Consider the following 27824-nt stretch of genomic DNA (forward strand, 5'->3'; position numbering starts at 1 on the left):
TGGGTTCATATCTCTTGGCCTGCAGTAATTAACATTTCCTACACTGATGATTGCATACGTATGAAACACTAGTGTGTATAGGTATAAAAATTGTTAATATTTATCTTAAAATAACAGGCATATATATATATATATATATATATATATATATATATACACACACACAATAATAAACATGGATAAATTAAGAAAAATAACTGAATAAATAAAGGACAAAAAACATTTCGAAGTAGGATTATTTTTTTAATATTAAAAAAGGTGGGGTTTATTTTATTTATTACAGTAGAACTTCGGGATACGGCATTAAAAATTAGTAACAAAATACAGTACAATTATACAAAATACACATGTATATAATAAAATAACATCATAAATAACGCTGTATGGCGGGGTAAATACCGTAACCAGGAGTCAGGGAAAAAAAAAACATCGTATTCCACATCGTAACCTGAAAAAACGTATCCTTATGGCCACCGTATCCCGTTTTTTTTTTTTGTTGTTTTTTTAATTTAATCAGAATTTGTACAAGAATGAAATTTCCTAAAAGCAATTACAGGACGGTCATTCAATGTGAATTGTTTTTGTTTTTTGTTTTTTTTAAATAAAAAAGAAACTAGGTACAAAAAAGTTCTAATAAACGTCACAAGAATACATGGTCTTTGTTATTCTTTTCTCATGACAATCTGAAGGTAAAACTCTGTACAATAGATCCAAAATGGCGGTCTTGAGATTTGTTCTGTCATTTTATTATCAGAGAAGGGGAGGGCGTCACACATGAGTTATCTGCTTTGTTTTTCTCTATGAACTTCCTGCATTATTATTATGTTTTCTTTTTGTTTATTTCATGGCCCAACGGCTACTCAATAATAAGAGTTAATGGGTACTGTAATAGAAATTTGTTAATTTATCTTAGAGGACTGCTTTTCAAGAACCTGTTCAGGTTGGACTTGAAAACAACCATCTCATAGTCAGCCGGGAAACAGCTCGGTGGCATTGACCAAAGTGGTCAAGCGGGTTCAGGATGGGGAAGTGGTGGGGGGAGGGCAGTGAGAGAAGGGTACAAAGTCATAGCAGTTCTCCTGAAGCCAAGCCTGGGTTTACTTGGACTTGTAGACCAGTGCCGAGTCTTGCTGCCACACCAAGGTCTGCCAGCAGCCACCTGATTGGCTCAAAGGATCACCACACTCTTCAGCACAACCAGGTACACTTTCGTGTTGACTTTCCAGCTGACTTTGAAGATGTGAGGTGGCATGATGTGGCTTTCACTTGAAATCACGTCGAAGACCATAACTTTGTTGAGCTGTGCCCCCAAGTATTGCATTTTGAGGGTGTTGGCAATGGTCATGTTTTCATAAAAAGAGCACGAAATGTACAGCGGCATATCTCCAATCTCGCTTTTGAACATTGCGTAACTTTCAGACATGATAGAAGACTTATCGCTCTTGGGATTTGTACACAACTGGCCAACTAGTAGATGGTATGTAACAAAGAAGAAACCCGGTTTTCATCAAACAGAAATGGAATCATGTCTTTTCTTTCCACCATTATATATATAGCCAGAATTCTTTCCTTTTAGGTAGATTTCATTAAATAACATAGACAATCCTTTTTTGCATATTTCGGTTTGAATCCTTTCCAATCTCACTAATTTTCTTGCTTCAGGCAAGAACTGGTTGATGTAGCTGTCATTGTTTACCAAAGTACTTTCTGGATCAGTTTTGATCTATCGTCGGGTTAGAACAATTAACACCGAACTGATTTTAGAATATTTATAGAAGTGCTTTTTATATACATACATACATACGGTCATCCACAGACAAACCATTTTGCTGTATCACAGCTCATTAGTGCAGTTAGACTAGCACCCATTCCAAGCCAGGGATCAAACCTACAACCATCTAGTTGATAATCAGCAGTTCTACCCTCTGGTCCATGGGATCGGTGACCGCAAATGATCGCTTCAAATATCTTTATATAAACATTTGACTGCTACTTTTAAAGCACTCGATTTGTTTGCCAATTTACAAAGAACTTCGCATTAGTAAGGCAATTGTGCCGTTTTCAAAAGGATGCATAGTTATGTGTGTGTGTGTATATATATATATATATATATATATATATATATATATATATATATATAACCATGCATATTTTTGAAAACAGTGCCATTACCTTACTAATCAACATTCTTGTCCACCTCACCTGTAACTTAGAAAGTTTTTAGTAGGCATGTCTATTCTCTATCACATTAAATTTCATTTGCTAGAAGTATTACTAATTAAAACTAAAAATAAAATTAGTAAAATAAATTTCAATAACAGCAAACATTCTTTAATGCTTGTAAAAATGGCATTAACATACTTACTAATAATAAAAATAAATTAAAACTCCCATAAATATTCTAAAATCAGTGTCATTTAAATTAATATTATATATATACACACACACACACTCGCTGGACGCTCTGCGTTGCCTAGTCATACAATACGCTTAAACATGATATTTTAATTTATGCAAATTGTGTATGTATTATAGAATCAATCTATTGATTATATTTTACTAGGAATTAATTCTCAAAAAGAATTAAAAAATAAAATAATAATGATAATGTCTTTCAAATTCCGTTTGAGTTTGTTTATGATATCACGTCAGCTGATATCTGTGCTTCATGATGAATGCCCTGGAAAAGTCGCTTCTGATTAATGTTTAGTTTTAAAATATGCAGACGAAGAAATGATTTGCAGCGATTTTAAATGGTACTTTTATTGTAAATTGAACTCATTAATAAGAAAAAAATTAAAAGATGAGATACACCCAGGCTTGAACACGGGATCATTCGATCTGTATTCAAATGCTCTACCATTGAGTTATGTCTCCAGATGACACTATATCTGGGTATTTTTTAGGAAAAATTTATTTTCTGAAATTTTATTATTTCCCTTGGCTGGTGTAACGTCAAATATTCCCCAGTAAAAATTCTTATTTTATATATAAACTATTTTTAAGATTTAAATTTTTCGATAATCATCAGATGAATTTCTGTATAAAACATCTAAGAATATTGCCATATTGCCAGAAATATAAATTACCTTTGTGTAAAATTTGCAAAAGATAGGCTCAGCGGTTTCGGAACTTATGAGGAAGGAACTCGCTCACACACACACAAAGTGACTTTTATATAATACTAGCTTGGGTGCCCGGTGTTGCCCAGGTGTTTGGAGGTGTGTGTTGAGCAACAAAAAAAAGGGGGGGTAGTAGGTAGACAGGCTCAAAGCCATACTGCGAAGTAGGAAAAGAATGTGAGAATAAAAGAAAAAAAAACGTGACATCTTTGCTGTTGCGCTCATCACCAAACCCGAAGTGACGTAAGTTTAAATTAAGGCTAGGTAATCGAAAAGCGGGGATGACTTTCGAAAATATCGGCGAAAAAAGTGACCCCTCCCTGTAGAAACGTGCCCAGTTGAGGGTAAAGGAAATAATGTTTTTAGCCAATTTTTCGATATCTGTCGGCCAAAGGGCCGAGCTTCAAAACGGTATCAATATCGTGAAAATCCGTCGCCTCTGTTGTAAGTTTTAGGCAAACATACATACATTTAAACAGACAGGTGAGATTTATATTATAGATTAGAGATATTGTATACATACGCACTGCTCTTTAGTATACAGAGAGACTATATATTATGCACTTTTCTAACAAAAGTCAATTTTTTTTTTTTTTAACAAAAAAAAGGCAAACTTTAGCTACAATACACTTCACTCACTGTGATTTTTTCCCTACCCATTCACAGGTTTTGAACGTAACTGATTACTATCAAATGTTGATTTCCCAGCGAATATTATTTCACGGTGAAGGTGGCAGGAGGAGAGATGTAAGGATGTTTCAGAAGGTGCGAGAGCGGGGGGGGGCTTGCTATTTGAAATTGATTGTATGAACACTGATATGCTTCAGTGGAATTACCAGTGTTGCAAGCAAAGCACTGTATTTGTAGCTCCAACTTATTTATTGGGGAAGATATTTATAGACAATTATAGGGAAGACACTAGGGTCATTCAATGTGAATGATGTATTATTAAAAATAAATGAAAAAGAAAAAAAAAAGAAAAGAAAGATTCAAAAAGGCTTCAATAATCCTCACCATGAGAAGGGGTTCAGCACCAAAGTAAAGGTTATTGTTGAGAGGACTTTTTTTCTGTTAACCGCAGTATGACTTTCGCCTTATGCAATTCTAGGAGGTCACACTCGCAGGCTTTACCTTCTCCCTTTATGAAGGGATTAGTTTATTGCTAATTGCCTATAAAAAAAAAATAAAACATAAAAAACCTAACAGGAAATACTAAAGGGGCTGTTCAAGCATTTCTTGCAGGCCCAGTGCTCTTTCTCCAGGTCACTGGCTCTTCAAACACCACTTTCCAACTCATGTATCACCGTAGGAGGGTTATAAATATCGAGTATAAGAGAAGGTAAGGGACACCATATATGGATTGAGGGATTAAATTTTTGCTTTTACCATAGAAAATTCTCTTACTGGATTTTCAACGTCAAACCCAAATAGTATTTTAAGCCGACAACTGTTTCTGACAAGCCAATTTGTATTTGCTATTGTTGTACCGTGTTATTGGCAATATAACAACATACTTAGCTACAATTTACTTTTTAAAATTACTTAGTCTGGATCAGATGACTGCCAACATGAAACATCTTTAAAAATCAGCAAGAGGGATAAGTCATTTTAATTTAAAGACTATGAAAGGATTTGTCGACCTAAAGTTTAAAAATATGCAAACAAATAAAAATTAAATTCTTAAATGACTTCATTGCGGTCCTAGCAATGCCGGGCAGGTGCAATTACGTTCTTATATTTATGATGAGTGCAGTGCTAATCAGAGAACAGGCATAGGGCTATGGCAGCAGCAGATTCTTTTCATTGTTTTTACTCTTGAGTATATATCAGACACAGACACAATCAACCCAGGATCACATCACTACTTAAAAACACAAGATATCAATGGATATATATCTGAGAATCAAAAAAGGAAAAGAATATGCTGTTGTCATCAAATAAATATTTTTTAAGGCCCAAATAGTCGAGAAGTATGGAGTCAAAATTTGGATTTGATTTTCTACCGAATCACCATCTCAAGTTTTATAACAGGTTTGTTTTTAGCCAACGTCTATATGCTAAAATTTGCGTTGCTACTGAATTCAATTGTTTTTGTTTTGTTCTGTTTTTTGCACCCCCTCCCCTCTTTTAAGGTCAGAGTCTGATAAAAAAAAAAAAATTTTTAACTCTGAAATCTGACTCTTTATCAGCCAAATCCCCACTAATATATATATATATATATATATATATATAATTCCAGGTTAATATTTTCCCTGATGTAAAGCAATCAATGAAGTTTTAACAATGTCAATGCAAGAGTGCTCAATACCGAAAACAAAGTATTTCACTTTTGTATAAGCAATATTGCCTGAAGAGGTGTCTAGTTACTTGTAACTGGCTGACTGAAACATGCTCATGAATGTGTAGTAACATGTATATGCATGTGTAAAATATGTATATACGTGAGAGAAAGAGAGACAGAGAAAGCGTCGGGTTTTCTTTTCAGTCAACTTCCCATGTGCTAAAACTTGGTTTGCTTTGCATAACAGGAAGACAATAAAATCTAAAAATATTTCTTTGTGATTAAAGCCAAAACAAATTCAGACAAGGAAAACAAGTGTACACGAGAAATAAACAAAAATAAGTATAAATAAATAAAAAAAAATAAAGGCGTCAGGTTTTAATACAGTTGCACAGAAAGATATGTAAATAGTCGCAGGTTTATGGGTAAAACATTAGCCGTTAAAAACGGGCAAAAATTATAGTCCGTTGACTTAAAAAAAAATATGTGCTTTATGCCAAATTGTTGAATATGGTTAAACTTGTGCTCTTTTTTTTTTTTTTTTGCATTAATTGTTAATCCCTATTAATCCCTACCTGTGTATTGAACAGATACCATAGTATTTAGTTCGCTGCACCTTCTGAAGGTTCACAAAATTTCAGCCATATTGGCCCAAACAGACTAAAACAAAGAGATGGAGCAGAGAGACCAACGATAATGCTACTTCAAGATGGAGCAGAGAGACCAACGATAATGCTACTTCAAGATGGAGCAGAGAGACCAACGATAATGCTACTTCAAGATGGAGCAGAGAGACCAACGATAATGCTACTTCAAGATGGAGCAGAGAGACCAACGATAATGCTACTTCAAGATGGAGCAGAGAGACCAACGGTAAATCTACTTCAAGATGGAGCAGAGAGACCAACGATAATGCTACTTCAAGATGGAGCAGAGAGACCAACGATAATGCTACTTCAAGATGGAGCAGAGAGACCAACGAAAAGTATTTAAAATTAGAGCATGTCAAACTATTATGGTTGAGATTTATGGAGAGAAATTCAAAGAAATGTGCTCACAAAACTAAAAACAACCAGGACACAATCAGATGGCGATTTAGCTATGAAATGCTATTTTAAAATGGGTCCAGAGGATGACAGAGAGCCTGCAATGGTGAGGGGGGGGGTCGGCAAGTTTAAAGTTAGCCCTTAGTTACTACTTCGAGGTCCTCTCTTACCCAGAATGGTAACACCTCTCACAGTTCCAATCGAGAGTTAAATTTGTTCATGGTGTGATACTTTTGGCCTTTTGACTAGGAACAAAGTGTAGTCAGTGTAGGGGAAATTTTTCTAGATTGAGGCAATTTTTATTAGTGTACCAATTTCGAGTGCCTCTTTCTGGAGAGCTGGCTTTTCGCAACATTAAAAACCTCGTGTGAAGGGAAATAAATAAGAACACTAAACTACATCCGAACTCCAGCATTTTTTTTTTTTTTTTTTTTTTTTAACTCTGGCATTTTTTGCAATAGCAAAAAAAAAAGAAAAAAAAAAAAAAAAAAAACGAAAATGTAATGTTATACTAGTATTTTGTTTAATTTTTGATTTTTCAGCGATTGTGAAGGGTCCCCATGCATGGCTCATGGCAGCCATGATTCTGTTCTGTGAACACAAGTTTCTTTTGATCTGAAAAATGCTTTAAAATGTTAACACAGAACTTATTCAGGTAGATACAAAGAGTAACCTCTATCGATTTTGATAATATTTATGTGTTGTATAATTGTTTTCACACCTTTTGTTTTGTTTTATTGGCGATTGTAAAAATGCCCCCAAACTACTAATTACTTAAGTTTCCCCATTCCCAAACTGTCCAGGTTATGACACAAAACTATATTCAGTGAGGTCACACACCCAGCTGGGAGCATGAAGTCACTTTAGCACTACTACTCTCAGATCCATTCCAACCTGTCAGAATTAAGTAATGATCATATAAAACCATGTATGCAGCATTTCATCATAAAATAACTACCACCAGAGTTGATATGCAGTAAAAGCCCAACATCAACCAACCCATTTCAAACAAAAGCATGTGCACACCAACAAACACACACGATCTCCTGAGGAAAAAAAAAAAAAAAAAAAAACATAATTCAGTCTATTTCTGCTTCCTTATACAAGGAGCCTGAAAAATTAAATAAAACGTTTTACAAATTGGAGTCTATTTTTCATAAACCACCAATATTCATATCCCTCCCCTTCTCGTATATAGCCGCAGGGGAAGATTATCTCAAGTGGATAGTTCGACTTTAATCTGATGAAATTAAAACTTTAAGTACTGCAACAGCAGATAAGTTATTTTTTTACATTATAATATTTAGGGTAAGCTTTAATAGCAGCTTATCGCATTAATCTAGAAAAAAAAAAAACGCTAATGGAGTAGGGGGAGGGGGTCATAGGAGAGTTTGATTTTTAATTTTTTTATCTATATAAATAAAACAGATGTATGTATGTATGTACATGTGAAAATATTTAACCGATAAGCTCTTAAATTACTGGTTATATAACACTGAAATTAACAGCAAATAGTAATCATACACTAAGGATGGTTTATAGAAAGTAAAATCTTTGTTTGGATGGTTGATTAATGCATAGAGAAAAGAGTCAGCAAGTTGAAATGCAAACTGTTCATTTCAACTTGACATTTCTATTACTTTTGTGCATGCGCAAATTGATTCATAGCATGAAATGGTTTAATTATAAATCTTTATCAATCTGTCAATAGCTCAAATGGTAGGGAGCGTGGCTGGAGAATTAAATGATTTCGTTCTAGCTGATGGTATCCAAGTTATTTTCTAAACTTTTGAAGTCGGTACTATATATTAGGTACAATATAATATTTAATAGAGAATTGGCTCTGTAATAATAAATACAAAATCTGCATGAAAATATATTTAAGCATATTTTACAACCAGGCAAGGTCGGGCGCCTCTCACCCCACCCGCACTAGATAATTATGGCGAAATAAAAACCTTGGATTATTCAGACTAAGGTTCTTATTTGCACGTTTCAGTTGATGTAAATTTTACCAAATACTTTATCCATTATGCTATGGTCTCTTACAAAAAGATTCTGAATTTGACAAGCTGCACCTGAAGGGCGAAACATTGTGAGAATAACACTCAATAGAAGAATAGTAGTACTAATAAAACCGCATTTTTTTAATTTTTTTTCTTTGATTGAAATTTTGATTCCAGCCCACCTCTAATAATATCTACTGGATGCCACAACTCTAAACTACTAGAGTCATTCATTCACAACAAATACAGATTCTATTAATAACCGTCAGACGATCCCCATCATTAACTCAACACCATTGTATCCAGAGCCTACTCATATCAATGCAAGGTGGCCAAATCTATTCACTATGAATAGAGTATAGGATTTCACAGTAGGATACAAAACATGAAGGCCTACTGGAGAGAACTTGAAGGCCTACTAGACACTATCCTCGAGTGTCTAAGATCTTTGTAATGGGGGTTTGTCACGACAACCTGGTATGAGGATAGTTTTCCCTACAAGTAAACTGACTAAATATTCAAAAGTATGTAGTATTCTCGACCCAAATAAGATCTTGGTTTAGCTAACCCACACTGGGTTTTACGAGAAATGGTACACCTTTTCCAAGTGATGTTACCTCAAGTAACAACACAAAGCTGGATACTCCACCAGACTAGATAAGGTTTGGTTGTTTTGTTTTACGGCATATCAATCCTTTTTGGATTATTTAATGCCGAATCCAGTTATTTTGGAAATGGTATTCATGTTGTATCCAGCTATTTAGTAGAAAGATTTTATTCTTCAAACTCTTTGAATCATCAATCACCAGTTTGTAGTGTTTGGTTTGGTTGTTCTATCATTCGATCTGTATTCAAATGCTCTACCATTGAGTTATGTCTCCAGATGACACTATATCTGGGTATTTTTTAGGAAAAAATTATTTTCTGAAATTTTATTATTTCCCTTGGCTGGTGTAACGTCAAATATTCCCCAGTAAAAATTCTTATTTTATATATAAACTATTTTTAAGATTTAAATTTTTCGATAATCATCAGATGAATTTCTGTATAAAACATCTAAGAATATTGCCATATTGCCAGAAATATAAATTACCTTTGTGTAAAATTTGCAAAAGATAGGCTCAGCGGTTTCGGAACTTCTGAGGAAGGAACTCGCTCACACACACACAAAGTGACTTTTATATAATACTAGCTTGGGTGCCCGGTGTTGCCCAGGTGTTTGGAGGTGTGTGTTGAGCAACAAAAAAAAAAAAAAAGGGGGGGGGTAGTAGGTAGACAGGCTCAAAGCCATACTGCGAAGTAGGAAAAGAATGTGAGAATAAAAGAAAAAAAAACGTGACATCTTTGCTGTTGCGCTCATCACCAAACCCGAAGTGACGTAAGTTTAAATTAAGGCTAGGTAATCGAAAAGCGGGGATGACTTTCGAAAATATCGGCGAAAAAAGTGACCCCTCCCTGTAGAAACGTGCCCAGTTGAGGGTAAAGGAAATAATGTTTTTAGCCAATTTTTCGATATCTGTCGTCCAAAGGGCCGAGCTTCAAAACGGTATCAATATCGTGAAAATCCGTCGGCTCTGTTGTAAGTTTTAGGCAAACATACATACATTTAAACAGACAGGTGAGATTTATATTATAGATTAGAGATATTGTATACACACGCACTGCTCTTTAGTATACAGAGAGACTATATATTATGCACTTTTCTAACAAAAGTCAATTTTTTTTTTTTTTTTAACAAAAAAAAGGCAAACTTTAGCTACAATACACTTCACTCACTGTGATTTTTTCCCTACCCATTCACAGGTTTTGAACGTAACTGATTACTATCAAATGTTGATTTCCCAGCGAATATTATTTCACGGTGAAGGTGGCAGGAGGAGAGATGTAAGGATGTTTCAGAAGGTGCGAGAGCGGGGGGGGGGATGCTTGCTATTTGAAATTGATTGTATGAACACTGATATGCTTCAGTGGAATTACCAGTGTTGCAAGCAAAGCACTGTATTTGTAGCTCCAACTTATTTATTGGGGAAGATATTTATAGACAATTATAGGGAAGACACTAGGGTCATTCAATGTGAATGATGTATTATTAAAAATAAATGAAAAAGAAAAAAAAAAGAAAAGAAAGATTCAAAAAGGCTTCAATAATCCTCACCATGAGAAGGGGTTCAGCACCAAAGTAAAGGTTATTGTTGAGAGGACTTTTTTTCTGTTAACCGCAGTATGACTTTCGCCTTATGCAATTCTAGGTCACACTCGCAGGCTTTACCTTCTCCCTTTATGAAGGGATTAGTTTATTGCTAATTGCCTATAAAAAAAAAATAAAACAAAAAACCTAACAGGAAATACTAAAGGGGCTGTTCAAGCATTTCTTGCAGGCCCAGTGCTCTTTCTCCAGGTCACTGGCTCTTCAAACACCACTTTCCAACTCATGTATCACCGTAGGAGGGTTATAAATATCGAGTATAAGAGAAGGTAAGGGACACCATATATGGATTGAGGGATTAAATTTTTGCTTTTACCATAGAAAATTCTCTTACTGGATTTTCAACGTCAAACCCAAATAGTATTTTAAGCCGACAACTGTTTCTGACAAGCCAATTTGTATTTGCTATTGTTGTACCGTGTTATTGGCAATATAACAACATACTTAGCTACAATTTACTTTTTAAAATTACTTAATCTGGATCAGATGACTGCCAACATGAAACATCTTTAAAAAAGCAAAGAAAAATAAAAATCAGCAAGAGGGATAAGTCATTTTAATTTAAAGACTATGAAAGGATTTGTCGACCTAAAGTTTAAAAATATGCAAACAAATAAAAATTAAATTCTTAAATGACTTCATTGCGGTCCTAGCAATGCCGGGCAGGTGCAATTACGTTCTTATATTTATGATGAGTGCAGTGCTAATCAGAGAACAGGCATAGGGCTATGGCAGCAGCAGATTCTTTTCATTGTTTTTACTCTTGAGTATATATCCGACACAGACACAATCAACCCAGGATCACATCACTACTTAAAAACACAAGATATCAATGGATATATATCTGAGAATCAAAAAAGGAAAAGAATATGCTGTTGTCATCAAATAAATATTTTTTAAGGCCCAAATAGTCGAGAAGTATGGAGTCAAAATTTGGATTTGATTTTCTACCGAATCACCATCTCAAGTTTTATAACAGGTTTGTTTTTAGCCAACGTCTATATGCTAAAATTTGCGTTGCTACTGAATTCAATTGTTTTTGTTTTGTTCTGTTTTTTGCACCCCCTCCCCTCTTTTAAGGTCAGAGTCTGATAAAAAAAAAAAAAAATTTTTAACTCTGAAATCTGACTCTTTATCAGCCAAATCCCCACTAATATATATATATATATATATATATATATATATATATATATATATAATTTCAGGTTAATATTTTCCCTGATGTAAAGCAATCAATGAAGTTTTAACAATGTCAATGCAAGAGTGCTCAATACCGAAAACAAAGTATTTCACTTTTGTATAAGCAATATTGCCTGAAGAGGTGTCTAGTTACTTGTAACTGGCTGACTGAAACATGCTCATGAATGTGTAGTAACATGTATATGCATGTGTAAAATATGTATATACGTGAGAGAAAGAGAGACAGAGAAAGCGTCGGGTTTTCTTTTCAGTCAACTTCCCATGTGCTAAAACTTGGTTTGCTTTGCATAACAGGAAGACAATAAAATCTAAAAATATTTCTTTGTGATTAAAGCCAAAACAAATTCAGACAAGGAAAACAAGTGTACACGAGAAATAAACAAAAATAAGTATAAATAAATAAAAAAATAAAGGCGTCAGGTTTTAATACAGTTGCACAGAAAGATATGTAAATAGTCGCAGGTTTATGGGTAAAACATTAGCCGTTAAAAACGGGCAAAAATTATAGTCCGTTGACTTAAAAAAAAATATGTGCTTTATGCCAAATTGTTGAATATGTTTAAACTTGTGCTCTTTTTTTTTTTTTTTTGCATTAATTGTTAATCTCTATTAATCCCTACCTGTGTATTGAACAGATACCATAGTATTTAGTTCGCTGCACCTTCTGAAGGTTCACAAAATTTCAGCCATATTGGCCCAAACAGACTAAAACAAAGAGATGGAGCAGAGAGACCAACGGTAAATCTACTTCAAGATGGAGCAGAGAGACCAACGATAATGCTACTTCAAGATGGAGCAGAGAGACCAACGATAATGCTACTTCAAGATGGAGCAGAGAGACCAACGATAATGCTACTTCAAGATGGAGCAGAGAGACCAACGATAATGCTACTTCAAGATGGAGCAGAGAGACCAACGATAATGCTACTTCAAGACTGAGCAGAGAGATCAACGAAAAGTATTTAAAATTAGAGCATGTCAAACTATTATGGTTGAGATTTATGGAGAGAAATTCAAAGAAATGTGCTCACAAAACTAAAAACAACCAGGACACAATCAGATGGCGATTTAGCTATGAAATGCTATTTTAAAATGGGTCCAGAGGATGACAGAGAGCATGCAATGGTAAGGGGGAGTTTCGGCAAGTTTAAAGTTAGCCCTTAGTTACTACTTCGAGGTCCTCTCTTACCCAGAATGGTAACACCTCTCACAGTTCCAATCGAGAGTTAAATTTGTTCATGGTGTGATACTTTTGGCCTTTTGACTAGGAACAAAGTGTAGTCAGTGTAGGGGAAATTTTTCTAGATTGAGGCAATTTTTATTAGTGTACCAATTTCGAGTGCCTCTTTCTGGAGAGCTGGCTTTTCGCAACATTAAAAACCTCGTGTGAAGGGAAATAAATAAGAACACTAAACTACATCCGAACTCCAGCATTTTTTTTTTTTTTTTTTTTTTTTTTTTTTAACTCTGGCATTTTTTGCAATAGCAAAAAAAAAAGGAAAAAAAAAAAAAAAAAAAACGAAAATGTAATGTTATACTAGTATTTTGTTTAATTTTTGATTTTTCAGCGATTGTGAAGGGTCCCCATGCATGGCTCATGGCAGCCATGATTCTGTTCTGTGAACACAAGTTTCTTTTGATCTGAAAAATGCTTTAAAATGTTAACACAGAACTTATTCAGGTAGATACAAAGAGTAACCTCTATCGATTTTGATAATATTTATGTGTTGTATAATTGTTTTCACACCTTTTGTTTTGTTTTATTGGCGATTGTAAAAATGCCCCCAAACTACTAATTACTTAAGTTTCCCCATTCCCAAACTGTCCAGGTTATGACACAAAACTATATTCAGTGAGGTCACACACCCAGCTGGGAGCATGAAGTCACTTTAGCACTACTACTCTCAGATCCATTCCAACCTGTCAGAATTAAGTAATGATCATATAAAACCATGTATGCAGCATTTCATCATAAAATAACTACCACCAGAGTTGATATGCAGTAAAAGCCCAACATCAACCAACCCATTTCAAACAAAAGCATGTGCACACCAACAAACACACACGATCTCCTGAGGAAAAAAAAAAAAAAAAAAAAAAAAAAAAACATAATTCAGTCTATTTCTGCTTCCTTATACAAGGAGCCTGAAAAATTAAATAAAACGTTTTACAAATTGGAGTCTATTTTTCATAAACCACCAATATTCATATCCCTCCCCTTCTCGTATATAGCCGCAGGGGAAGATTATCTCAAGTGGATAGTTCGACTTTAATCTGATGAAATTAAAACTTTAAGTACTGCAACAGCAGATAAGTTATTTTTTTACATTATAATATTTAGGGTAAGCTTTAATAGCAGCTTATCGCATTAATCTAGAAAAAAAAAAAAAACGCTAATGGAGTAGGGGGAGGGGGTCATAGGAGAGTTTGATTTTTAATTTTTTTATCTATATAAATAAAACAGATGTATGTATGTATGTATGTATGTACATGTGAAAATATTTAACCGATAAACTCTTAAATTACTGGTTATATAACACTGAAATTAACAGCAAATAGTAATCATACACTAAGGATGGTTTATAGAAAGTAAAATCTTTGTTTGGATGGTTGATTAATGCATAGAGAAAAGAGTCAGCAAGTTGAAATGCAAACTGTTCATTTCAACTTGACATTTCTATTACTTTTGTGCATGCGCAAATTGATTCATAGCATGAAATGGTTTAATTATAAATCTTTATCAATCTGTCAATAGCTCAAATGGTAGGGAGCGTGGCTGGAGAATTAAATGTCTTGATTTCGTTCTAGCTGATGGTATCCAAGTTATTTTCTAAACTTTTGAAGTCGGTACTATATATTAGGTACAATATAATATTTAATAGAGAATTGGCTCTGTAATAATAAATACAAAATCTGCATGAAAATATATTTAAGCCTATTTTACAACCAGGCAAGGTCGGGCGCCTCTCACCCCACCCGCACTAGATAATTATGGCGAAATAAAAACCTTGGATTATTCAGACTAACGTTCTTATTTGCACGTTTCAGTTGATGTAAATTTTACCAAATACTTTATCCATTATGCTATGGGCTCTTACAAAAAGATTCTGAATTTGACAAGCTGCACCTGAAGGGCGAAACATTGTGAGAATAACACTCAATAGAAGAATAGTAGTACTAATAAAACCGCATTTTTTTAATTTTTTTTCTTTGATTGAAATTTTGATTCCAGCCCACCTCTAATAATATCTACTGGATGCCACAACTCTAAACTACTAGAGTCATTCATTCACAACAAATACAGATTCTATTAATAACCGTCAGACGATCCCCATCATTAACTCAACACCATTGTATCCAGAGCCTACTCATATCAATGCAAGGTGGCCAAATCTATTCACTATGAATAGAGTATAGGATTTCACAGTAGGATACAAAACATGAAGGCCTACTGGAGAGAACTTGAAGGCCTACTAGACACTATCCTCGAGTGTCTAAGATCTTTGTAATGGGGGTTTGTCACGACAACCTGGTATGAGGATAGTTTTCCCTACAAGTAAACTGACTAAATATTCAAAAGTATGTAGTATTCTCGACCCAAATAAGATCTTGGTTTAGCTAACCCACACTGGGTTTTACGAGAAATGGTACACCTTTTCCAAGTGATGTTACCTCAAGTAACAACACAAAGCTGGATACTCCACCAGACTAGATAAGGTTTGGTTGTTTTGTTTTACGGCATATCAACCCTTTTCGGATTATTTAATGCCGAATCCAGTTATTTTGGAAATGGTATTCATGTTGTATCCAGCTATTTAGTAGAAAGATTTTATTCTTCAAACTCTTTGAATCATCAATCACCAGTTTGTAGTGTTTGGTTTGGTTGTTCTATAATGGATTTTATCGTTTTTGTTCCCTGCCCTGCAGAACATGAATGAGTTTTGCAAGAGGTGAGGGGAAAAGGGTTACAGTATTAACGTTTGGTACATTTTAAGTTAGGAAACCAGTCAGGAAGTGGGGGAGATAGAGAAACGAGAAATGGGAAAAAGGGGGTGATTTTTGTTTTTTGTTTTGCAGAACATAAGTTTTGTAAAAGGAAGTAGAAAAATAAAAAAGCATCAATATTAGATGCATTTCAGGAAGCCAATATCATCAGACAGCCTGATCTGGTAAACCAGATTAGATAAATTCTTATTCTGGAAGTCGGTAGGACTAAGAGACCACAAGAAAGATATACAATGATATACTTAAATGGTCAATTAGAGAAGAGAAAAGTATGTTAACTTCCTTATTAACTTAGTAGAAAAATGAAGGAGAACATTACTGGAATATTCGAATATCTATGCGTCTCTCTTGAATTGGAAGCCATGTTTAATGTTAAAAGAGTTTCCGATGGGTAGCTATTCTGTACAAGTCCTGGATATGAAAAATTTTCAATGGATAGCTGTTCTCTACAGGTTCTCGACTTTATAATTTTACAAGCAAAGAGCAAAAGATCCTTCTCGTGTTGACACGAAAAAATTATGTGCTAGAATGCGAAAAAAGATTCAACTTTTATGGAACAATTCTAGTTTCCGATTGGTTGATAGAACGTGGTTCAATTTGATTCGTCAGTTCCTATCGGCAGCGTTTATAAATAGAATCTCCCAACTTTCAGGGATCATACCCACATTATTCCTCTGATGGGGAAGGTCTCCTAGTGGCTTCGGCTGCAGGGAGACAGGGTAGTAGTACTCGTCAAGGATTCGTCACTTGACACTCAGCCCGACAGGTGAGGGGCCGGGAACTGGCCCAGCACCTGTCGGACTGAGGTACTCCGCCTGGGTAATACCTAGGAGGTCCACCCTCCCAGGTCTTGCCACTGGGCTTTCCGATGGAGTAAGCTCATTGCTTACTACCTGAGGCGTCCCTACCGGGGAATGCCGATGGGGTTACTCAGGCAATTTCTCCAATTGCAGGAGTGACCCTCCTTTAGAGGAGCCTGCTGGATCTCCACTTTCCGGCATTGTGCCACATTTTGCCGAGGTGGGCGGCAAATAAATAACTACCCACATTATAAATTAAAAATATTGCAACAATCTCATAGATATTGAGTGTTAGCCCCAGGAAGGGGAAAAAAAACGAACGCGTAACAGACACCACAACAAAGCACATCAACAAACAGTGCTGCTGCGCCCAACAAAACCTTCGACGAACGTTGAGCAAGTGATGGCACGTGCTGCTCTGCCCTTGAAAGTATATCTTTAGAATTGGCATAAGTGGACAAGATGCATATGTATTACTGAACGGATTAAGTTTGTATTTAACATACGTAACCAATGATATTGTCTAGTATTTATTACTTCAACATTTTCTCAAATTAGTCTGTAACAGCTGTTCAAGAGCACCACTAAACGATATTTGGCAAGCAAGTGCACACACATCTTATATAATTATCAAACTCTGAACCTTGCTTGCTGCCATGCATCTTGTCTTTGACGATCAAGCGATTCCATCTTTTAAAAAAAAGGAATGGATGGCAGGTGAATATATATATATAAAACTGATAAAAATATATATATTACTGGGAGTAGAGTTAAGAGGGAAAAAAAGTTACAGAAAGCTAGAATTAAACCCAGAAAATATACATAACTAAAATGGGTAACATAAAAATCGCATAGGTGAAACGAGTGGAGATACCTAGACATCAGCTAAAGCCGAAAACTTGTTTTTTGATGCCAAAAAAATCGAAAAGCATGACTGGAAAAAAATATCATTGTAACCTGGATAAGCTGACAATAGGGAAAGTTTAAAAAACGGGATAAAAGCTGAATATCAGGAAAGCTTGGGTGGCCAATTCAAGCTGATGTACAGAATTCTTTTCTTTAAGGTGAAATTAAAGAAAGCTAGCGTCCACATGTCAGGCCATTAGAGGTTGGAGTGGAATAGCTTAAGATGGCGGTCAGAGTAAATGTGAGTAAAAAGAGAACTTCGCCCCCACCCTCCTAAAAAAAAAAAAAAAAAATTTTAGATCACACTGACAGAACAAAAAGAGGGAGAGGATTAGTTAGTCCCTCACTCCACCCAGTCCATATAAACTTACTAGAGTCTGAAATGGAATTTGATATAACCTGTGGAAAAATTAGAAAGTTAGGAAGCTAGTGTTGTGAAGATTGGGCATCACATTTTACAGAAGAACATCCTGAACCCACACATTATAACAAAGTCGTGAAAACTTCCAGTTCTTCATCGACCTGTTTCTGGAACAATTGTTATACTCAAACCTAATGATACTCTTTAATTAAATAAAGCTTTTGTCATTCACCAACACAACTACCGATGCCTTTGAACTTTCTTTTGCAGCTAACACCAGATGCGACTGGAACGAAATGCAGGAGTTACAGGTTGATAATTTCCAGCGACCAGGGTTTACGCTAGAGCCTTTTGTTCTGCACACTTTTGAAATCCAACAAGCGCACCTGCCGGGCGATAGGCATGTTAAAGTATTACAATAAAGTACGGATACTTATTTGGTATCTCCCCTGCCTCTTTTTCATGCAAGGATTGTTTTAGGCATCAAAAACTAAAACAAAATATCGATATAAGCACATCCAATAAGTGTCAACAATTGTGCGAAAATGTTAATATCCTACCAGTATTTTGTTTAATTTTCGATTTTTGAGCGATTATCGAGGCTCGACTATAGTCTGAATTTGACCACCATTTTGTTTGTAGCTCAAACTTTACACTACACTTACTTCACGTTTAACTAAAAACTTATCCGGGTAGGTAGAAGGGTAACTTGCCTTTGGTAAGCTTTATTTGGGCATTTTTCACTACAAAAAAAACAACAAAAAACGAAAAGGTGTTAAAATAAAACAAATATATAACATAATTGTTATCAAACGCAAGTTAAATTACTCTTTCATCTAATTGGATACGTTTTTAGTGTTTTAATTTATTTTAAAGCGTTTGTTCAATTAGAGAAACAAATAGTGTCGAGTGCTATGCAAAAACAAGAAAAAAATGGCCGACATGAGAGGGTTACATCTTTGGAGTCTGGACAATCGCTTAAAAAATAGAAAATAAAGCAATATTGGTAGAAACCCAGCCAATAAATGTTACCATGTTTTAAAGTTAAAACCGTGACAACTTATTCAGGTAGGTAGAAGAGCAACTTAATTTGTCTTTGGTAACATTTGTTATATATTTGTTTCTTGGTCACCTTTTCGTCCATTTTTTTCTCCCCAATTTTGTTTTGTTGGCCATTTTGAAAAAAATTAAATCACCAAATAGTTAAAAAAAAAAAAAAAAAAAAAAAAAAGAATTCGTTTTCAACAACGTGCAAAATTAGTTAATCTTCGGTCATCGAGTGCAAAGGTCTCATTGAGTATATTTTAATTTTTTTTTTTTTTTTTTTTTTTAAGTATTTTAAAGTTTCTTTTTCTTTATCACAATAATACACGAAATTCTTAATCTCACTGCCAACACGACAAATAATTTTAAGAATATACTAAAGGGGGGAAAAATACAGGCATTATATATACGGACAGCGCCAGGGAATCCTGTCCGGCATTTTGAGTTTCTAGCCTGTGATGTTTTACAGGCTTTTTGAAAGACTCGTTCAACCTTGTTTTCACCTCGTACTCTTTTAGTCCTCCCACTCTCCTACACCTACTGCTTCTATTTTTGTTAGAGTCGAAGTAATAAAGACTAATAATGGTGGAGCGAGCAGGAATGGACAAACACTTGGATTTGTTTGCTCTTTTTTTCTTTCTCCTTCAACCCCCCCCTCCCCATACTCCCCCCCCCCCCCCCGGGAAGCAAATCTGACCCAGTTCTCTCTTGAATGATTTTTTTTTTATCTACCTCATAGTCAAAAGTGGAATCCAACTGTCAAGGCCAAGTTACAAGTCAGCCGAAGGCAATGATTCTCAACTCACGACAGGCCCCGAATAAGAACTGGTACGACCTACCTCAAACACTAAAACGTGACCCCCCCCCCTCCTCAAGCTTCTAGCGAATTGATTCTACAATGCACTGAAGAAATCTAGTTTCATTTTTATTGTTGCTTCATTTAAAATGTCGAAAAAGAAAAAATATGTAGAGTCGCTTTTAAAAGTAATATAAAATGTTGGCAAGTATGCAGTTTATGTTGTAAACATAGCCTCTAACCCTCACATGGCGAAAGGGACAGTTTGAAAATTACACTGTTGTGACGTCATCTAAATAAGGGATAAATGATCGATTCATTAGTTTCATTTTCTTTTCTTTTTTTCACTGAACAATAAGGTTATAAATACGGCGTAATCACGTTGACACATCGGTTCTCGTTAGATCACCGAAGTTAAGCAACATTGAGCCTGAGAATTCCAGACGCTGTATGTAGGCGGACGTCGACACCTCCCCGCAAGAGTTGCTAAAAACCTAACGTTGTCATCTCCCCTAACGGGGATATACATGCGACTTGGAGCTGCATGTGAATTTCATACTCCCATGAAAATTCTTCCTTTGGAGGAAGCCGGTTAAACCCGGATAGAGTTAATGCAGTTTCCATTCAATAAGGTTATAAAATTTAAACAATCACGCGGGATGCATTTGATGATACGTTAAAAAAAAAAAAAAAAAAAAAAAACTTCCCTTTTCTCTTCGTCACTACAAGAATTTCATCAAATGCGCATCGTTCAACAGCACCAAAAACCCAGACACCGTCCTCTGTCGTATTTTCTCTTTAAAAAACGATTTATCAATTTCAACCTATTTAGGTTGCTCTGTTGGTTCATCCATCAATATTGTTTAATATTAAGTAACACGATTAAGAAATCATTTTTTCTTTAAACTTTAAGAAATAAAACATTTTAATTTATTGTTTAATATTTATCAACATAATTTAGAAATAATATTGTTAATTACCATTAAGTGAGAAAAAAAAAAGAAAATGAAACTAATGAATCCATCATTTATGCTTATTTAGATGACGTTACGCCGTTGTAATATGCAACCTGTCCCTTTCGTCATGCAAGAGTTAGAGGCTGTTTACGATCTGAACTGCATACCTGCCAAAAATGTTATGATGTATGTCAATATGGCCCAAACTTTAATTTCGTCAAATCTTCCATTCGTCTTTGTTAGTTCCTTACATCAAGTGGCTTTATGTACTGTCAGAAACGATCTCCATTAAAAAATAACAGATTTCAAAGTTTATTCCTAATTGCTAAATAAAATCATAAGACAACTTCACGCGTATCTATATGAGTCCTCTCACCACCTGAGAATTTATTACATACTAGCATGGCTACCCTGCGTTGTCTGCAGTAAATGTGTAAGATTTCTTTTTAAAATTATGTCTTTCTCTTTCTCCCCCCCCCTCTTTCTTCTGGCTAGGACATTCCTCCCTCTATACAAACACAAAATCACGAGAAATGAATCAGCATAAGGGAATTAAAAAAGAAAAATCAAGAGTTCTTTCCTTTTAGTTGGTAGCTGGAAAATAGACACCCTTATTAAATCTGCGCTAGTTTCGGTTCAATGAATAAATATTTTTTTATATAAATTTGAGCTTATTCATTACAAGAAATGATTACTAATATAAACTTTGTGGGTCTTAGTTTTGTATTTTTGGACGTTTAGCTACACATACAGACAACTTTATATAATAGGTTAATCAGTATATATTAATACGATAGCATGTGTGTTATTTTGTGTCATGCTTATATCTTTTTTTTCTTCCAAGTGATTGTCGTTTAATTGTTATGACCTTCCATTTCTTCTAATAAATAATTTTACCAAGAATTCTGCACAAGTTTTGGTTTCGATTATAGCTGAAGGAACTCAAGTTATATATTTTTCTTCACAAGTTTTGGTTTTGGTTCAAACTGATGCACTCAATTCATATGGATATATTTTTGAAAGCACAACTTTATAATATACAAGAATCAATAGAAAATTGACTATAATAACATACACAAAATCTGCATAAATTAAAATATATTTAAGCGTATTTTACAGCCGGGCTACACCAGGCGTTTCTGCTACTTTAGATAAATACTTTTGTAGTTTTAACAAAAGACCTACAATAATATCAGAGCGTCTCTATTTACACTGAACATCCACAGAATGCCAACACCAATATATTACATATTAGAGTCCTCTGTAGAATTTCCACAGGTCTCGCTAATCAATTATTTGTTGGAATAAATAATACCTAGCATAACAAAATTTAAGTACTATTTTTTTTAAATATTTAATTGAAAATTGAAAACAGCAGCAGCAACGAATATTTTAAATATCAACTGTCAGACAATAGTTCAAATTGACAGTGTTTTTTTTTTCAACCAATCAGATGCACAAGATTATTTACATCCTAATCTCATGCTTGTAAAATAACAAACATCTCAAGATTCGACACGTATGCATACATGCTGGGACTCGTGGCAAATGCATGCCACTAGAGGTTTCGATCTCTATAAACAATGAAGCAGAAACCGGAGCATTTCAGTAACATTTTGGCTGTTGGACTGAGGCATTCGGCTAGAGTAATCCTAGAAGGTCCACTCTCCCAAGCCTTACCTCCCTTTTTTTTTCTTTTTTTTTTTGGAATGGAGTAAGTTTACTGCTTACTGCCCAAGGCAACCCGACAGGAATGCTGATAGTGAGGCTATTTTTAAAAGGTCAGGGTGCTCGTCTTGTGTCATTTTCCTGCGTAGTACATACCGCGTGTGCACATTACAAATCCAGCATCGGCTTTTAGAATCAAAGTCTCTCAGCAGGTGCAACGAAATATTCACTAACTGATGTACGCACAACATCATACACATTGTCTCTCACCAAGAAAACAGAGGCAAGCTAATAAACTACATAATGCAGACACAATTTACATGTTTAAACTCGCATGGCGCCAGCAGAAACAAGCATGGTTATTCAATTTCTTAAGGGCAAAAAATTTCTTCATCTTCAATGTTATTACTAGGGCTATGACAACAGCATATTCTTATTGTTTTGACTCTTGAGTATGTATACGACACAGTTAATCAACCGAGAACCACATCACTATATAAAAACATAAGGTATCAACAGATACATACTCTAAAGTCAAAACAATGGCAAAATACGTTGTTGTCATAGCCTTAGTTATTACACACTAAAATTTTATCTACTATTTACATTTGGCTGTCCAAAGAAGCTGTCAATAGATAGACCGTCTTCTATAAGAAATGGAAGTCCATCTTCTATAATATGAATCTCACCTGTCTGTTTAAATGTATGTACGTACGTTTGTATATCTGCCTAAAACTTTCGACAGAGGCAACAGATTTTTACAGGATCGGTATTGTTTTGAAGCTCGACCCTTTTGCCGACAAATATGAAAATATTGGCTGAAAACATTCATTTCTTCACCCTCAACCGGGCACATTTCTACAAGGAGGGGGGTCGCTTTTTTCGCCGATATTTTCGAAAGTCATCCCCTCTTTTCGATTGACTAGCCTTAATTTAAACCGTTGCCACTTCCGGTTTAGCGATGGACACAATGGCAAAGATGTCATTTGGGGGGGGGGGGGCACATTATTTTCCTCCTTTGCGATAGGGTTCGAGTCTGCCTGCCTACTACCACTTTTTTTTTTTTGGCTCAACACACACCTCCAAATACCCGGGCAAAGCCGGACACCCAGACTAGTTTTTATAAAATTATCTTATCCTCAACTAATTAGGTTTTACATAATATTTCGGAACATGAAATATGATAGTAATGATCTTTATTCATTCAGTTTTTCGTCACATCGATATATTTCTTTGTCTATTGGTTCCACTTTTTTTCTTTTTTTTGGGGGGGGGGACTACAGAGTCGATCTGGCTACAATTTTGTATGGACCTTTGTTATGATATATTAGACTAAGCATTATGGTATCCGTTCAATGCACAGTAACGGATAAATAGGAATTAGTTTTTAATGCAAATATAGGCACAAATTTAACCATACTGAACCATCAATTTGACATAAAACACTAATTCGAAGTCAATGGGCTATAACTTTTGCTTATTTTTAACAGACTAAGAAGTCTACATCATTTATTTATATATATATATATATGCTCAAGAGTAGATGAAACATTCGCTGAAAATGTGTTTTCACCCAAGAATGAAACTATTGAAAAGCAATTTAAAATTATTCAAATTCACAAAATATGAGTAATCATGAGAGAGGGATTCACTCCACAAATTGAAACATTTTCTAAAATCAGTTCTTCATTTCAGTTATGTAAGATATATTATTATACAGTTTTCACCATAGCAGGTATTTCTACACTCTTGGGACGAAATTTCGGAAATCGTATTAATGAATATGAAAACATTAGTATCTATGTATTCCTCACATTTTTAAGATGATTATATCCAACAATTACGAAAATTGATAAGGTAGAAAATTATACATTAAAGAAAATTAAAAAATAGAATTTGAGGAAAACGATCGTAAAACACAGAATTAAAAAGGGAGGTCATTTTCCGTTTTGGTTTAAAATAAGATGGCGGAAAATTTTCACCTGCTAACATGATTAAAGTTGTTTAATAATTCAGTAATATTCAGATAATTTCGACTGCATAATTTGGAAGCTAATATTGTAACTTATTAGAATCTATATAGCTATAAAAAGTGAACGTGTCTGTGTACATTTCCCTACACAATAACTGTCAATTTTTTAGTCTACAGACTCGAAGTTTGATATACAGGGTACTGAGATTTGGGAAAATCTATGTGATCGGTTTTTGGCCAGAAATTTGGCTGTTAACGGGTCAAAGTTCAACGATTTGACCTTTGAGGACTCTACCAAACTCCTCCGACAATTTTGGGTCTAAACACTTGAAATTTTAGATATAGGTTCCTTGGACATGGATCTAACTTAACTTGATTTGAGCCCAAAACAATAAATGTTAAGGGGTCATAATAGGGGTCAAAGTTTAAAAAAAATTTTTTTCTTTCTTTTTTTTTTTTTTTGCTCAGCATACACCTCCAAACACCCGGGTAACGCCGGGCACCCATGTTAGTTAATAAAAAAAATCAGTTGAAACTATTGTTTCTTATCTGAAAACTCCATTTATCGACTACAAAATTTCGTCCCAATTCTGTAGAAGCACCGGTATTTTCTGGCTGCTTTTGGAGGATTAAAAGATATTTCTGGATTCTTGAGTGCACAAAGAAAAGAAAAAAAAAAACATTAATGGTTGGCAAAGTATGGTATATATATTTGTGTTCTTTTATCTCCCTCCCCTTGGAAGCGGCGTATTTTGCTTGGTCCGACTTCAAAGTCCTTTACTAAAAAGGGCAGCCAGGGAAGAAACAGTAAGAGAGAATCTTAAAGAAAAAGGAATAATATAGTCAAACAAATGCCAGGGTCACTCAAGTATGGGGATATGGAAGTCGAATCATGATGGTAGTGACCTACTTAAGAAAATACCATGTTGATTTCAAAAGTCTACAAACGAGAAGACAAATGTTGCTACCGACGAGTCATCCTCAAGCTTTCCTTACAAAGTATTTATCTTTCCGGTGGATTGCTCGAGCGTTGTCATGGCCACAACATTTCAGTCATTATACTCTCTTTGATCTCAGATTAAATGTTGGTTATTTTTGGTCTAGAAGCACAAATGAACCGCAATACTCAACTTTCTACGATCGACCTATGTATATTATATAGGTACTCATGCAATTATTGTCTGCCTGTTTCTACTTTCGTTTTTCCTTGCTCACATGCCCCTGTTCTGAATTCATAGCAATGGCCAGAAATCAATGAACTTTTTAACCAAAGCGGTCATAAACATTTTTTTATTAGATTTAACCTCTAACAAACGGATATAAATTATTGCACAGTAAAAATAATTTAATTAAAACAAATATTTCTTATTTGGAATTATTTAATCAAGTAAAAATTCCTTTTTTTTTTTTTTTTTTTTTTTTGAACAAGCAAACTTATATTGCTGAGGATCCATATCTGCTCGAATGTTTCCAATTGCAACTTATGCAGCAAACAGGAAATGGTCAAGGCAGTTTAAGATTTGAAAACCGAATAAAATAAAATAAAATAATGTAAAATGGAATATAAATTTAAAAGGGTTAAGTTAAAAAATAATTAGCCCTCTACCGACGATAGAGCAGATTGTACACTTTGCTCATAGTGAAAAGGCAAAGGACTGATCGAAATGTAATTTTTTAAAAAAGTGTACCTAATGATAGTGTAATGGCAGCATTTATAATAACCAAATCAGAACGAAAAATAAATCTCATTCATTGCGTGTGGCAGGTTACCTAACAAGTCTCATCGTCTGCACTGAAAGCAGAAACGGTTACCTTAGTAACCGTTGCAACCATTTATGCCAACACGAGCGCAGCGTCGCCCGGTGCCTGACAAATAGAAATGCAGACAAAGATTGTCTTTTTTTTTTTTTTCATCCAATACAAAACAAATGACAGAAAATTGTTTGAAGTTGGTAAAAAATGAATAAACAAAATAGTGAGGCAGAGGGGTCTTGATTATTGTGTCTAACTCAGCTCTAGTGAAGGCAAGTAAACAAACTAGATGAGTCCCCCTCTTTTCTCTCCCCTGTCTTCAGTCAGGTCCTCATAGACTGAGGAGTGGAAAGAGGACAAAACACGTACTTATTGAGAGTTTGAATTACCAACTTATCGTTATTCTCAAATAACTTCGGTCTCTGTACAAAAGTTTGTCAGAACAACCCGACACGAAGATTCTTAACCCTACAAGTAAATTCTGACCAAATATTAAAAATAACAGTATTTTAAGTTCAAATTAGATCCGTTAACACGGCTATACACTACCTTATTTAAATGATGCACCTTCTGCAAATGCTGTTACCTTCAAAAACAGCACTTAGCTGGATATTCCACCAGACTAGATGAATTCTGGTTCTGGAATCTAGCAAATTCAGAAAAGGCCACAAGAAAAATATGCTACAACATAAGTGGCCAACTGTGGAGATGAAAATTAGTGTTCTTAGCCGTTTTACGGTCTTAACCTTTGAGAGATAGAGGAAAATCTTTATTGAAAAGACAGATATCTATGTATCTCATAGAAATCAATTGAAAGGAATCCATTTGACTTTTGAGAATTTAACAAAAATGAAAAAGTGAAAATCACGCACATCACATGTGTGTATGAAGAAATGAAAACAGAGGGAGGGAGAGAGCCTCCATTTAGTCTTTGATGACAATTAGCCTGAATGCCCAGCGTTGCCTAGGTGTTTGAAGGTGTGTGTTAAGCAAAAAAGAAAAGTGGTAGTAGGCAGGCAGGCTTGAACCTGTACCGTGCGGAGGAAAAGAATGTGGAGGAAAAAAAAAAACGTGACGTCTTTGCTGTTGCGCCCATCACCAAACCGGAACTGACAAATGTTTAAATTAAGACTAGTCAATCCAAAAGAGGGAGGATGACTTTCGAAAATATCGGCGAAAAAAGCGATCCCTCCCTATAGAAAAGGGCCCAGTTGAGGGTGAAGGAATTAATGATTTTAGCCAATTTTTCAATATTTGTCATCTGAAGGGTCGAGCTCCAAAACGATACCGATCTCGTGAAAATCCGTTGCCTCTGTCGAAAGTTTTAGGCATACATGAATACATTCAAACAGACAGGTGAGATTTATATTATAGACTAGCCTAGGTGCCCCGGTGTTTGTAGGTGTGTGTTGAGCAAAGAAAAAAAAAAATTGTAGTAGGCAGGCAGGCTCGAGCCTGTGAGGTGAAGGTGGAAAAGAAAGTGGAGGTGTGTGTAAGGTTGAAAAAAAAAAAAAAAAAAGAGTAGTAAGCAGGCTCGAACCCATAATGCACCAGAGGAAATGGAGGTGAGAAAAAAAAAAAAAAAAAAAAAAAAAAAAACTGTTTCACCGACGTGCCTACCGTGGTTGTAACGTCACAGACGGTCGAAATAATACCTTTTATGTGACGTCGTGGGTGCGAGGGTTGAATGACTTGCAAAAAAA

At 35.0% G+C, this 27824-nt stretch overlaps 1 protein-coding gene across 4 annotated transcripts in view; it reads right to left on the minus strand.

The window, feature by feature from the left end:
* Positions 1–27824, minus strand: part of LOC145297667 (unconventional myosin-XVIIIa-like) — a 794600-nt gene that overhangs the window by 724389 nt on the left and 42387 nt on the right. The gene's annotated exons all lie outside the window — the stretch shown is intronic.

Source organism: Euprymna scolopes, chromosome 2 (assembly GCF_053919585.1).
Source record: "Euprymna scolopes isolate OS-2025 chromosome 2, ASM5391958v1, whole genome shotgun sequence".
In the NCBI taxonomy this organism is placed as follows: domain Eukaryota; kingdom Metazoa; phylum Mollusca; class Cephalopoda; order Sepiida; family Sepiolidae; genus Euprymna; species Euprymna scolopes.